Below are 12,467 nucleotides of genomic sequence, written 5' to 3' on the forward strand. Positions count from 1 at the left end.
GGCAAAACAATTAGGACGTTTTCTTTCAGGCAACTGAAAATATCTCAACCACAAATGGGTGAGAAAAAAAGTTTACACCATGCAGAACATAATTACATGTAGCTTTTTTGTCATCCTTTTCTCTACAGCCTCAAAATACGTTACTTTTTCCACAAGTCATAATTTTTTAAAACATGTTTTGATGATTTCATATCTAACATACAATAAAATTAAGTAGAACATCTAATAGGTTGTCAGTATAATTCATACCCTCTGTCTCCTCAGCTAGTGACCCTGAGTCTCAGGAAGGGTCAAAGGTCAGAGCAGGTGGATGTGACCCTGTCAGAGTGGTCCTGGTGACTCTGTGTCCTTCTGACATGTGCCATCATTGGACTTGGAGTTCTCTGTAAGTACTATAGACCCATAGTGGGAGAGTCTAGAGCAGGAGTCCCAAACTGGCTGGTCACATACAGTGGGGGAAAAAAGTATTTAGTCAGCCACCAATTGTGCAAGTTCTCCCACTTAAAAGGATGAGAGAGGCCTGTAATTTTCATCATAGGTACACGTCAACTATGACAGACGAAATGAGAAAAAAAAATCCAGAAAATCACATTGTAGGATTTTTAATGAATTTATTTGCAAATTATGGTGGAAAATAAGTATTTGGTCAATGACAAAAGATTCTCAATACTTTGTTATATACCCTTTGTTGGCAATGACACAGGTCAAACGTTTTCTGTAAGTCTTCACAAGGTTTTCACACACTGTTGCTGGTATTTTGGCCCATTCCTCCATGCAGATCTCCTCTAGAGCAGTGATGTTTTGGGGCTGTCGCTGGGCAACACGGACTTTCAACTCCCTCCAAAGATTTTCTATGGGGTTGAGATCTTACGAAGCCACTCCTTCGTTGCCCGGGCGGTGTGTTTGGGATCATTGTCATGCTGAAAGACCCAGCCACGTTTCATCTTCAATGCCCTTGCTAATGGAAGGAGGTTTTCACTCAAAATCTCACGATACATGGCCCCATTCATTCTTTCCTTTACACGAATAAGTCGTCCTGGTCCCTTTGCAGAAAAAACAGCCCCAAAGAATGATGTTTCCACCCCCATGCTTCACAGTAGCTATGGTGTTATTTGGATGCAACTCAGCATTCTTTGTCCTCCAAACACGACAAGTTGAGTTTTTACCAAAAAGTTCTATTTTGGTTTCATCTGACCATATGACATTCTCCCAATCCTCTTCTGGATCATCCATATGCACTCTAGCAAACTTCAGACGGGCCTGGACATGTACTGTCTTAAGCAGGGGGACACGTCTGGCACTGCAGGACATGAGTCCCTGGCGGCATAGTGTGTTACTGATGGTAGGCTTTGTTACTTTGGTCCCCGCTCTCTGCAGGTCATTCACTAGGTCCCCCCGTGTCGTTCTGGGATTTTTGCTCACCGTTCTTGTGATCATTTTGACCCCACGGGGTGAGATGTTGCGTGGAGCCCCAGATCGAGGGAGATTATCAGTGGTCTTGTATGTCTTCCATTTCCTAATAATTGCTCCCACATTTGATTTCTTCAAACCAAGCTGCTTACCTATTGCAGATTCAGTCTTCCCAGCCTGGTGCAGGTCTACAATTTTGTTTCTGGTGTCCTTTGACAGCTCTTTGGTCTTGGCCATAGTGGAGTTTGGAGTGTGACTGTTTGAGGTTGTGGACAGGTGTCTTTTATACTGATAACAAGTTCAAACAGGTGCCATTAATACAGGTAACGAGTGGAGGACAGAGGAGCCTCTTAAAGAAGAAGTTACAGGTCTGTGAGAGCCAGAAATCTTGCTTGTTTGTAGGTTACCAAATACTTATTTTCCACCATAATATGCAAATAAATTCATTAAAAATCCTACAATGTGATTTTCTGGATTTTTTTTTCTCAATTTGTCTGTCATAGTTGACGTGTACCTATGATAAAAATTACAGGCCTCTCTCATCTTTTTAAGTGGGAGAACTTGCACAATTGGTGGCTGACTAAATACTTTTTCCCCCACTGTATGCAGCGGGACAAGCTAGCTGGAGGGAAGTTGGGTGAAACTCATTACTGTAGATTTAAAATAAACCTGTAGGTCTTTGTCACACAGATACAACTGTCAGTAGCCAACAACCCAACTACAGCGTTCTTCAAAATCTCAGACTCAATTGAAAATAATCTTACTACAGGTGAGCTTTGGATCAAATGACTGAAGCTAAAATGAACACTGAACAGTGCAATGTTTCCATTTAAATTTTCATCCCTATAAAAAGTATATCAGAAAAGAGTGCTTTTATGTTACGGGCATTTATGAGTAAATTATGGATTTCATGATGCAACATTTAAAATCATGATTCAACAAGAAGGAGTGCGAAGTGGGAGTCATGTGACTAGGTTTTCTTTATTCTTAGCAGTTTTGAAACTAAATCAAGAATTGATTGAGCAGAGAACTCCACCCACTTGCCCCACAACCACAGGTGAGTAGATTATACTATGCAGGAATGTCTCAAATGGTGGCACACTATTCAGTAATACCTAAAAGTATTACCTAAAACCTTTAAATGTTAAATAGGCATGTGTTTTACATTATAGAATTTACTAAATTGGAATTAATATAACAAATGTAAATTTCCATGATACAAAAAGGAATAAGAAATACACAGAAAACAATGGTTTTATAGGTGAAATGTTAGGTTTAAGCTTTAGTCACTCCTTATTCCTATATAGGCAGGTGAATGTATATGGAAAGTAAATTAATATGCTCATATTCATAATGGCAGTTGTAAAACAACATTGTCTCAGGTCAATATATGAATCTATGCTATCAGTAACATGAAAGACTAATGCATTGTACCTGTTGATATAGTATGGTATATTAGTACATAAATACTATTTTTTTGGAATGTGACTGTAGACATATAGATAATTGATGTGGGACACTGAAAATGGCATTAGGGTTATTTCTGTTCCCTTCCTCCACATGGAATACCAGTCTGTGTCAAAGGCTGGGAGCTTAATGGGGGAAAGTGCTATTACTTCTCCACTGATAAACTGACCTGGACTCAGTCGGGATGTGTGTATTTCCATGGGGGGACACCAGCTCATCATAGACAGCGAACAGGAGCAGGTTGAATGACATTATAATAAAGTACACCTAAATCACCTTTTACTAAGGCCTCAGATGTCTCAATGTTAACCCAGAGCAGTACTCTAATATTCATCTTCAATTAATGTTTCTGGTTAAGATATTTTTAGATGAGAAAGTTCTTTAAAATATGCCTAACAACGACATCAAGTTCTGGATCGGGCTAATGGATGCACAACAAGAGAAAAAGTGGTTATGGCTGGACAACACACCTCTAGACGAAAATAAAATGTCAGATATTTTGTATTCAAATAGTAAAACATTTACTTTAGATCACAACTCACTATACATAAAGCATGATCATTCAGTTAAATATTTCTGCCATGTATAAGTATATTGTGATGTGTTTTCCATGACTGACACGACACACAAATACTGGAGAAATCATGAGGGTTTATGTTACCCCAAAAATGTAGTTTATTTATGCGTTACCATCTTTCTACCCTAGCTTCTGGTATGGGAATGAGCCTGATATCTGGCCAGGAGAAAATCTCAATGCTGAAGACTGTGCTAGAATGGGGTACTTGTCACATTCGTTGTATAAAGGATCGGACCAAGGTGCAGCGTGGTATGCTTACATGTTTAATTGATTAAATAAACACAAAGCAACTGAACGTGAAGTTCTAAACGCTAACAGCAACAAGCCTAAACCGAAACAAGATCCCACAACATAGGTAGGCAAAATGGCTGCCTAAGTATGATCCCCAATCAGAGACAACGAACGACAGCTGCCTCTGATTGGGAACCACACCCGGCCAACATAGAAATAGATAAACTAGATATTATCCAGATCACACCCTGACCTAACCAAACAGAGAATACAGGTGATCTCTATGGTCAGGGCGTGACAGTACTAAAGACCTCAATTCTTGGTTTGATGTCAACTGTACAAAGGGGGTTGACTACTTATTGACTCAAGACATTTCAGCTTTTTATTACTTTATAAAAATTAAATAAATAAAAAATCCACTTTGACATGATGTGGTATTGTGTGTAGGCCAGTGACACATCTCAATTGAAAATTTGGGCTGTAACACAATGTCGAAAAAGTGAAGGGGTGTGAATACTTTCTGAAGGCACTGTATGACAGAGAAAGAGAAGACTCGCTATAGAGGAACAGCTGGGGTGTTCACACATCTTCAGTCCAATCATATACAGTAGAGGAAGTGTCTGTTTTGGGGAGATGTATTAGGCTATTCTAAGTGTCTCTGCATTGAGTGTTTAGAACTAGTCTTCATCTTGACTTGCTGAAAGATGGAGAGAATCAACAACGTCTTTGACTACAAGTGTCTACATTAATACAATAAATCACCAAAGGACTGAGGGGGCAGATGAAGGTTAATTTTAAACTCAGAACTTGATGGTAATGATTATGTATCGCAATACACAGGATGAATGTTCAGGATTATTGTGAGAACTTATTTTCTTTTCAGAAAGTAGGAACTAGAGACAGAAGTTCAACAAAGTGTGATTAACACTTTGAAATGGATTTATGCCCATTTGAATGTGGTTAAAATTAATATCATGTCGATGGTAGTATGATAAACTAAATAAAATATAAATTTACATCAAATTTTTGACTTTTTATGTTTACTTTTTGAAGGAACTAATATTAAGGGACCAAAATACCCAAAAGTAGATGCAAAAATGTCATTTCAGCAAGTGGTGCCTCACCTTAACACACAAAGCTGTGTTGTCATGTTAGTAAAGGTGTCAGAGCGGGCATAGGTGTGGTGTAGGAATCAGATGCAGGACACAGATGCTAGTCCAAAATACTTTACTGAAGTCCACAGAATGAACGGCTACAAACAGAGCCGGAGGCACGAGAAAAATAACGCACTCAGCGTATGAATGCAAAATACGCACAACAAGTGCGGACTCTCTACCTAAAACAGAAAATGAGCACAAACTGACTGGAAACACCTGATGACAAGGAACAACTACACACAACCACAAGACAGAAACAACGAGAACTTAAAGGACACATAATCAAGACAAAATGAGAAACAGGTGTACCAAAACAGACCAAACCAAACAAACACAGAAACAACGAACGGTGGCAGCTAGTACTCCGGGGACGACGACCACCGAAGCCTGCCCGAACAAGGAGAAGGAGCAGCCTCGGCAGAAACCGTGACAGTACCCCCCCCTTGACGCGCGGCTCCAGCCGTGCGCCGACCCCGGCCTCGGGGACGACCAGGAGGACGCGGAGCAGGGCGCGTGGGATGACAACGATGGAACTCAGTCAGAAGGGACGGGTCTAAGATATCTCTCCTCGGCACCCAGCACCGCTCCTCCGGACCGTACCACTCCCACTCCACGAGATATTGGAGACCCCCCATCCGGCGTCTCGAATCCAGGATGGACCGAACTGTGTACGCCGGAGCCCCCTCGATGTCCAGCGGGGGCGGAGGAGTCTCTGCTATCTCACAGTCCTGGAGTGGACCAGCTACCACCTGCCTGAGGAGAGACACATGGAACGAGGGGTTAATATTCTTATAATCAATAGGTAGTTGTAATCTGTAACACACCTCGTTCAACCTCCTCAGGACTTTAAAAGGCCCCACAAACCGCCGACCCAGCTTCCGGCAGGGCAGGCGGAGGGGCAGGTTTCTGGTCGAGAGCCAGACTCGATCTCCCGGTGCGCACACCGGTCCCTCACTGCGGTGGAGATCGGCGCTCGCCTTGTGTCGACGGATGGCCCGCTGCAGATGTACGTGAGCAGCGTTCCACGTCTCCTCCGAGCGCCGCACCCACTCATCCACCGCAGGGGCCTCGATCTGGCTCTGATGCCAAGGTGCCAGAGCCGGCTGGAACCCTAATACACATTGGAAAGGAGTTAGTCTGGTGGAGGAGTGGCGAAGGGAGTTCTGGGCCATCTCGGCCCAGGGAACATACCTCGCCCACTCCTCCGGCCGGCCCTGGCAATACGACCTCAGAAACCTACCCACATCCTGGTTTACCCGTTCAACCTGCCCATTACTCTCCGGGTGGTACCCCGAGGTAAGGCTCACCGAGACCCCCAAGCGCTCCATGAACGCTCTCCAGACTCGAGAGGTAAACTGGGGGCCTCGATCAGACACTATATCCTCGGGTACCCCGAATGCCGGAAGACGTGAGTGAATAGTGCCTCAGCGGTCTGTAGGGCAGTGGGGAGACCCGGCATGGGAAGGAGACGACAGGCCTTCGAGAACCGATCCACAACGACCAGGATGGTGGTATTTCCCTGGGAGGGGGGAAGGTCAGTAACAAAATCCACCGAGAGGTGAGACCAGGGTCGTTGTGGAACGGGCAGGGGTTGTAGCTTACCCCGGGGCAGGTGTCTGAGTGCCTTACACTGGGCACACACCGAGCAGGAGGAAACATAAACCCTCACATCCCTGGCTAACGTTGGCCACCAGTATTTAGTGCTAAGGCAGTGCACCGTCCGGCCAATCCCTGGATGTCCAGAGGAGGGTGACATGTGAGCCCAATATATAAGTCGATCCCGAACCTCGAGCGGAACGTACGTCCGACCCACAGGAGACTGTGGAGGGCTAGGATCGGTACGCAACGCCCCCTCGATTTCGGAATCGACCTCCCACACCACCGGTGCCACCAGGCAAGACGGCGGTAGTATGGGCGTGGGCTCAACGGACCTCTCCTCCGTGTCATACCGCCGGGACAGGGCATCTGCCTTACCGTTCTGGGACCCAGGGATGTACGTGATCTTAAAAACGAACCAGGCCAGAAACATGTTCCACCTAGCCTGGCGAGGGTTCAGTCTCCTAGCTGCCCGGATGTACTCCAGGTTTCGGTGGTCAGTCAAAATGAGGAAAGGGTGTTGAGCCCCCTCAAGCCAATGCCTCCACACCTTTAGGTCCTGGACCACGGCTAGCAGCTCCCTGTCCCCCACGTCATAATTTCGCTCCGCCGGACTGAGCTTTTTAGAGTAAAAAGCACAGGGGCGGAGTTTCGGTGGCGTGCCAGACCGTTGCGAGAGCACGGCCCCTATACCGGCTTCAGACGCGTCTACCTCGACCTGGAATGGTAGCGCGGGATCCGGATGCGCCAGCACCGGCGCTGAGGTAAACAGGTCCTTCAGTCTCCCAAAAGCCCTATCAGCCTCAGCAGACCACTGCAAGCGCACCGGACCTCCCTTTAGAAGAGACGTTATGGGAGCTGCCACCTGTCCAAAACCCCGGATAAACCTCCTGTAGTAATTCGCAAAGCCCAAGAACCGCTGCACCTCTTTAACAGTGGTTGGAGTTTGCCAATTACGCACGGCCGACACACGGTCAACCTCCATCTTCACCCCTGACGCAGACAACTGATAACCCAAAAAGGAGACAGACTCCTGGAAAAACAGACATTTCTCTGCCTTGACATATAGGTCATGCTCCAACAATCTCCTCAACACTCGGTCGCACCAAGGCTACAAGCTCGGCTCGGGTAGAAGAATACACCAGAATGTCGTCAATGTACACGACCACTCCTTGCCCCTGCATATCCTGGAAGATCTCATCTACGAAGGATTGGAAGACTGAAGGAGCATTCATTAACCCGTATGGCATGACGAGATACTCGTAATGACCCGAGGTGGTACTAAATGCTGTCTTCCATTCGTCTCCCTCCCTAATACGCACCAAGTTGTATGCGCTCCTGAGGTCCAATTTTGTGAAGAACCGCGCCCCGTGTAAAGACTCCGTCATAGTCGCAATCAGAGGGAGTGGATAACTGTATTTCACAGTAATCTGATTGAGACTGCGGTAATCAATACACGGGCGCAAACCTCCATCCTTTTTCTTCACAAAAAAGAAACTCGAGGACGCAGGGGAAGTGGAGGGCCGTATGTATCCCTGTCTCAGAGACTCGGCTATGTAAGTCTCCATAGCTCTCTTCTCCTCCTGAGACAAAGGATACACATGGCTCCGCGGAAGCGCAGCTCCTACCTGGAGGTCTATCGCACAATCCCCCTGTCTATGTGGTGGCAATTGCGAGAACTTAAAGGACACATAATCAAGACAAAATGAGAAACAGGTGTACCAAAACAGACCAAACCAAACACAAACAGAAACAACGAACGGTGGCAGCTAGTACTCCGGGGACGACGACCGCCGAAGCCTGCCCGAACAAGGAGAAGGAGCAGCCTCGGCAGAAACCGTGACACCATAAACACAAGAGGGGTCTCTGTCACCTCTAAGATGGGACAGGACTGTATCAAAAACATTGGTCTTGCTACCTTGAATCTGTCTTATTTCTGTAGATTTACAGTACCAGTCAAAAGTTTGGAGACACCTACTCATTCAAGGGTTTTTCTTTATTTTTACCATTTTCTACATTGTAGAATAAAAGTGAAGACATCAAAACTATGAAATAACACATATGGAATCATGTAGTAACCAAAAAAGTGTTAAACAAATCAAAATATATTTTAGATTCTTCAAAGTAGCCACCCTTTGCCTTGATGACAGCTTTGCACACTCTTGGCATTCTCTCAACCAGCTTCATGAGGTAGTCACCTGGAATGCATTTCAATTAACAGGTGTGCCTTCTTAAAAGTGCATTTGTGGAATTGATTTCCTTCTTAATGCGTTTGAGCCAATCAGTTGTGTTGTGACATGGTAGGGGTAGTATACAGAAGATAGACCTATTTGGTAAAAGACCAAGTCCATATTGTGGCAAGAACAGCTCAAATAAGCAAAGAGAAACGACAGTCCATCATTACTTTAAGACATGAAGGTCAGTCAATCCGGAAAATGTATTCAAGTGCAGTCGCAAAAACCATCAAGCGCTATGATGAAACTGGCTCTCATGAGGACCGCCACAGGAAAGGAAGACCCAATGGTCGAATTGCTGCAAAGAAACCACTACTAAAGTACACCAATAAGAAGAAGATACTTCTTGGGCCAAGAAACACGAGCAATGGACATTGGTCTGATGAGTCCAAATGTGAGATTTTTGGCTCCAACCGTGATGATCTCCGCATATGTGGTTCCCACCGTGAAGCATGGAGGAGGAGGTGTGATGGTGTGGGGGGGGGGGGGTGCTTTGCTGGTGACACTGTCTGTGATTTATTTAGAATTCAAGGCACACTTAACGAGCATGGCTACCACAGCATTCTGCAGCGATACGCCATCCCATCTGATTTGCGCTTAGTGGGACTATCATTTGTTTTTCAACAGGACAATGACCCAACACACCTCCAAGCTGTGTAAGGGCTATTTGACCAAGAAGGAGAGTAATGGAGTGCTGCATCAGATGACCTGGCCTCCAGCAAGTTTAGCAACAATTGCTGACACTACACATCCAAGTATATCTGACCAAATTATGAAAGACAGACTTTGTAATATTGAGTGTGGAAGAGGTGAAACAATTATTGTTGTCTATCAACAATGACAAGCCACCAGGGTCTGACAACTTGGATGGAAAATTACTGAGGATAATAGCGGACGATATTGCCACTCCTATTTGCCATATTTTCAATTTAAGCCTACTAGAATGTGTGTGCCCCCAGGCTTGGAGGGAAGCAAAAGTCATTCCGCTACCAAAGAATAGTCAAGCCCCCTTTACTGGCTCAAATAGCCGACCAATTAGCCTGTTACCAAACCTTAGTAAACTATTGGAAAAATTGTGTTTGACCAGATTCAATGCTATTTTACAGTAAACAAATTGACAACAAACTTTCAGCATGCTTATAGAGAAGGACATTCAACAAGCACAGCACTTACACAAATGACTGATGATTGGCTGAGAGAAATTGATGATAAAAAGATTGTGGGGGCTGTTTTGTTAGACTTCAGTGCGACTTTTGACATTATCGATCATAGTCTGCTGCTGGAAAAACGTATGTGTTATGGATTTACTCCACCTGCTATATTGTGGATACAGAGTTACCTGTCTAACAGAACACAGAGGGTGTTCTTTAATGGAAGCCTCTTCAACATAATCCAGGTAGAATCAGGAATTCCCCAGGGCAGCTGTCTAGGCCCATTACATTTCTCAATCTTTACTAATGACATGCCACTGGCTTTGAGTAAAGCCAGTGTCTATATATGCGGAAGACTCAACACTATACATGTCAGCTACTACAGCGACTGAAATGACTGCAACACTTAACAAAGAGTTGCAGTTAGTTTCAGAGTGGGTGGCAAGGAATAAGTTAGTCCTACATATTTCTAAAATTAAAGCATTTTATTTGGTACAAATCATTCATTAAACTCCAAACCTCAATTATACATATTGATACAACAGTAGCTAAGATGGGGAGAAGTCTGTCTATAATAAAGCGCTGCTCTACCTTCTTAACAGCACTATCAAAAAGGCAGGTCCTACAGGCTCTAGTTTTATCGCACCTGGACTACTGTTCAGTCGTGTGGTCAGGTGCCACAAAGAGGGACTTAGGAAAATTGCAATTGGCTCAAAACAGGGCAGCACGGCTGGCCCTTGGATGTACACAGAGAGCAAACAATAATAATATGCATGTCAATCTCTCCTGGCTCAAAGTGGAGGAGAGATTGACTTCATCACTGCTTGTGTTTGTGAGAGGTGTTGACAAGTTGAAAGCACCGAGCTGTCTGTTTGAACGACTGGCACACAGCTCAGACACCTATTCATAACCCACAAGACATGCCACCAAAGGTCTCGTCACAGTCCCCAAGTCCAGAACAGACTATGGGAGGCGCACAGTACTACATAGAGCCATGACTACATGGAACTCTATTCCACATCAGGTAACTGATGCAAGCAGTAGAATCAGATTTAAAAAACAGATAAAAATACACCTTATGGAACAGCAGGGACTGTGAAGCAACACAAACATAGGCACAGACACATGCATACACACACATGATAACATACGCTCTATACACACTTACACATTGATTTTGTGTTGTAGATATGTGGTAGTGGAGTATGGGCCTGAGGGCACACATTTAGTGTGCTGTTATGAATGTATTGTAATGTTTTTTTAAAAATGTATAACTGCCTTAATTTTGCTGGACCCCTTGGCAGCAGCTAATGGGGATCCATAATAAATACAAATACAAATCACCCGACCTCAAACTAGTTGAGATGGTTTGGGATGAGTTGGACCGCAGAGTGAAGTAAAAGCAGCCAAGTGCTCAGCATATGTGGGAACTCCTTCAAGACTGTTGGAAAAGCATTCCTCATGAAGCTGGTTGAGAGAATGCCAAGAGTGTGCAAAACTGTCATCAAGGCAAAGGGTGGCTACTTTGAAGAATTTCAAATATAAAATATAATTTGATTTGTTTAACACTTTTTTGGTTCCTACATGATTCCATATGTGTTATTTCATAGTGTTGATGTCTTCACTATTATTGTACAATGTAGAAAATAGTAAAAATTTTAAACCCTTGAATGAGTAGGTGTGTCCAAACTTTTGATTGGTACTTTATATGGATGATTTATAAAGCCAGGCACATTTAACAGTTAGGCTATTGAATATAGACCTAATTAAATTGGTTTCCTCTCCTCACTTTTCTTAGACAATTAAGTCAAGGGCTGTTTTCTCTTCTGCTCAATCTGCTGCTGCCGCCACAGCATTGTTCTCAACACCAATATGCTGGTTAACTTTTATATTATGCACATAGCAACATCCAGGAAAATGCGCCAATTCAACAGCGCACTGATGTGCTTCAGAACCGCGGACAGCGACCGATATCCAACGCGGGAAAAAGCGCATCTGTTATAAAATTATATTTTTATTAGTGTTGCACCATTGTTCCTACGTAATATAACCACATACAATTGCAGTAGCACATGTCTAAGAGTGATGGACTGTGCCATCCCCACGGCCTCCACAATGGATTAGTCCACTCAGACAGGCGCGAATCAGACAGGTGTCTTGTACACCATGATATTTTTATTAAAATGTTTTGCTACTGCTCCACTAAAGAAATCTTGGTCGACCAACAGCCTATCGACCAAACGACTAAATGGGGTCAGCCCTAGAAATATATCAAATTTACATAAGTATTCACACCCCTGAGTCAATACTTTGTAGAATAACCTTTTGAAGGAGATTACAGCTGTGAGTCTTTTTGGGTAAGTCACTAAGAGCATTGCACACCTGGATTGTACAATATTTGCCCATTCTTTTTGAACGTATTCAATCTCTGGTCTAGTTGATTGTTGATCATTGCTAGACAGCCATTTTCAAGTCTTGTCATAGATTTCTAAGCCGTTTTAAGTCAAAATCGTAACTAGGCCACTCAGGAACATTCAATGTCATCTTGGTGAGCAACTCCAGTGTAGATTTGGCCTTGTGTTTGACAAGCAGTCCTTGCCGATGGCAAGAATACCCATGACATGAAAGCACATGCTTGAAAATA

The sequence above is a fragment of the Coregonus clupeaformis genome, chromosome 8 (genome assembly GCF_020615455.1).
Source record: "Coregonus clupeaformis isolate EN_2021a chromosome 8, ASM2061545v1, whole genome shotgun sequence".
NCBI classification, from domain to species: Eukaryota; Metazoa; Chordata; class Actinopteri; order Salmoniformes; family Salmonidae; genus Coregonus; species Coregonus clupeaformis.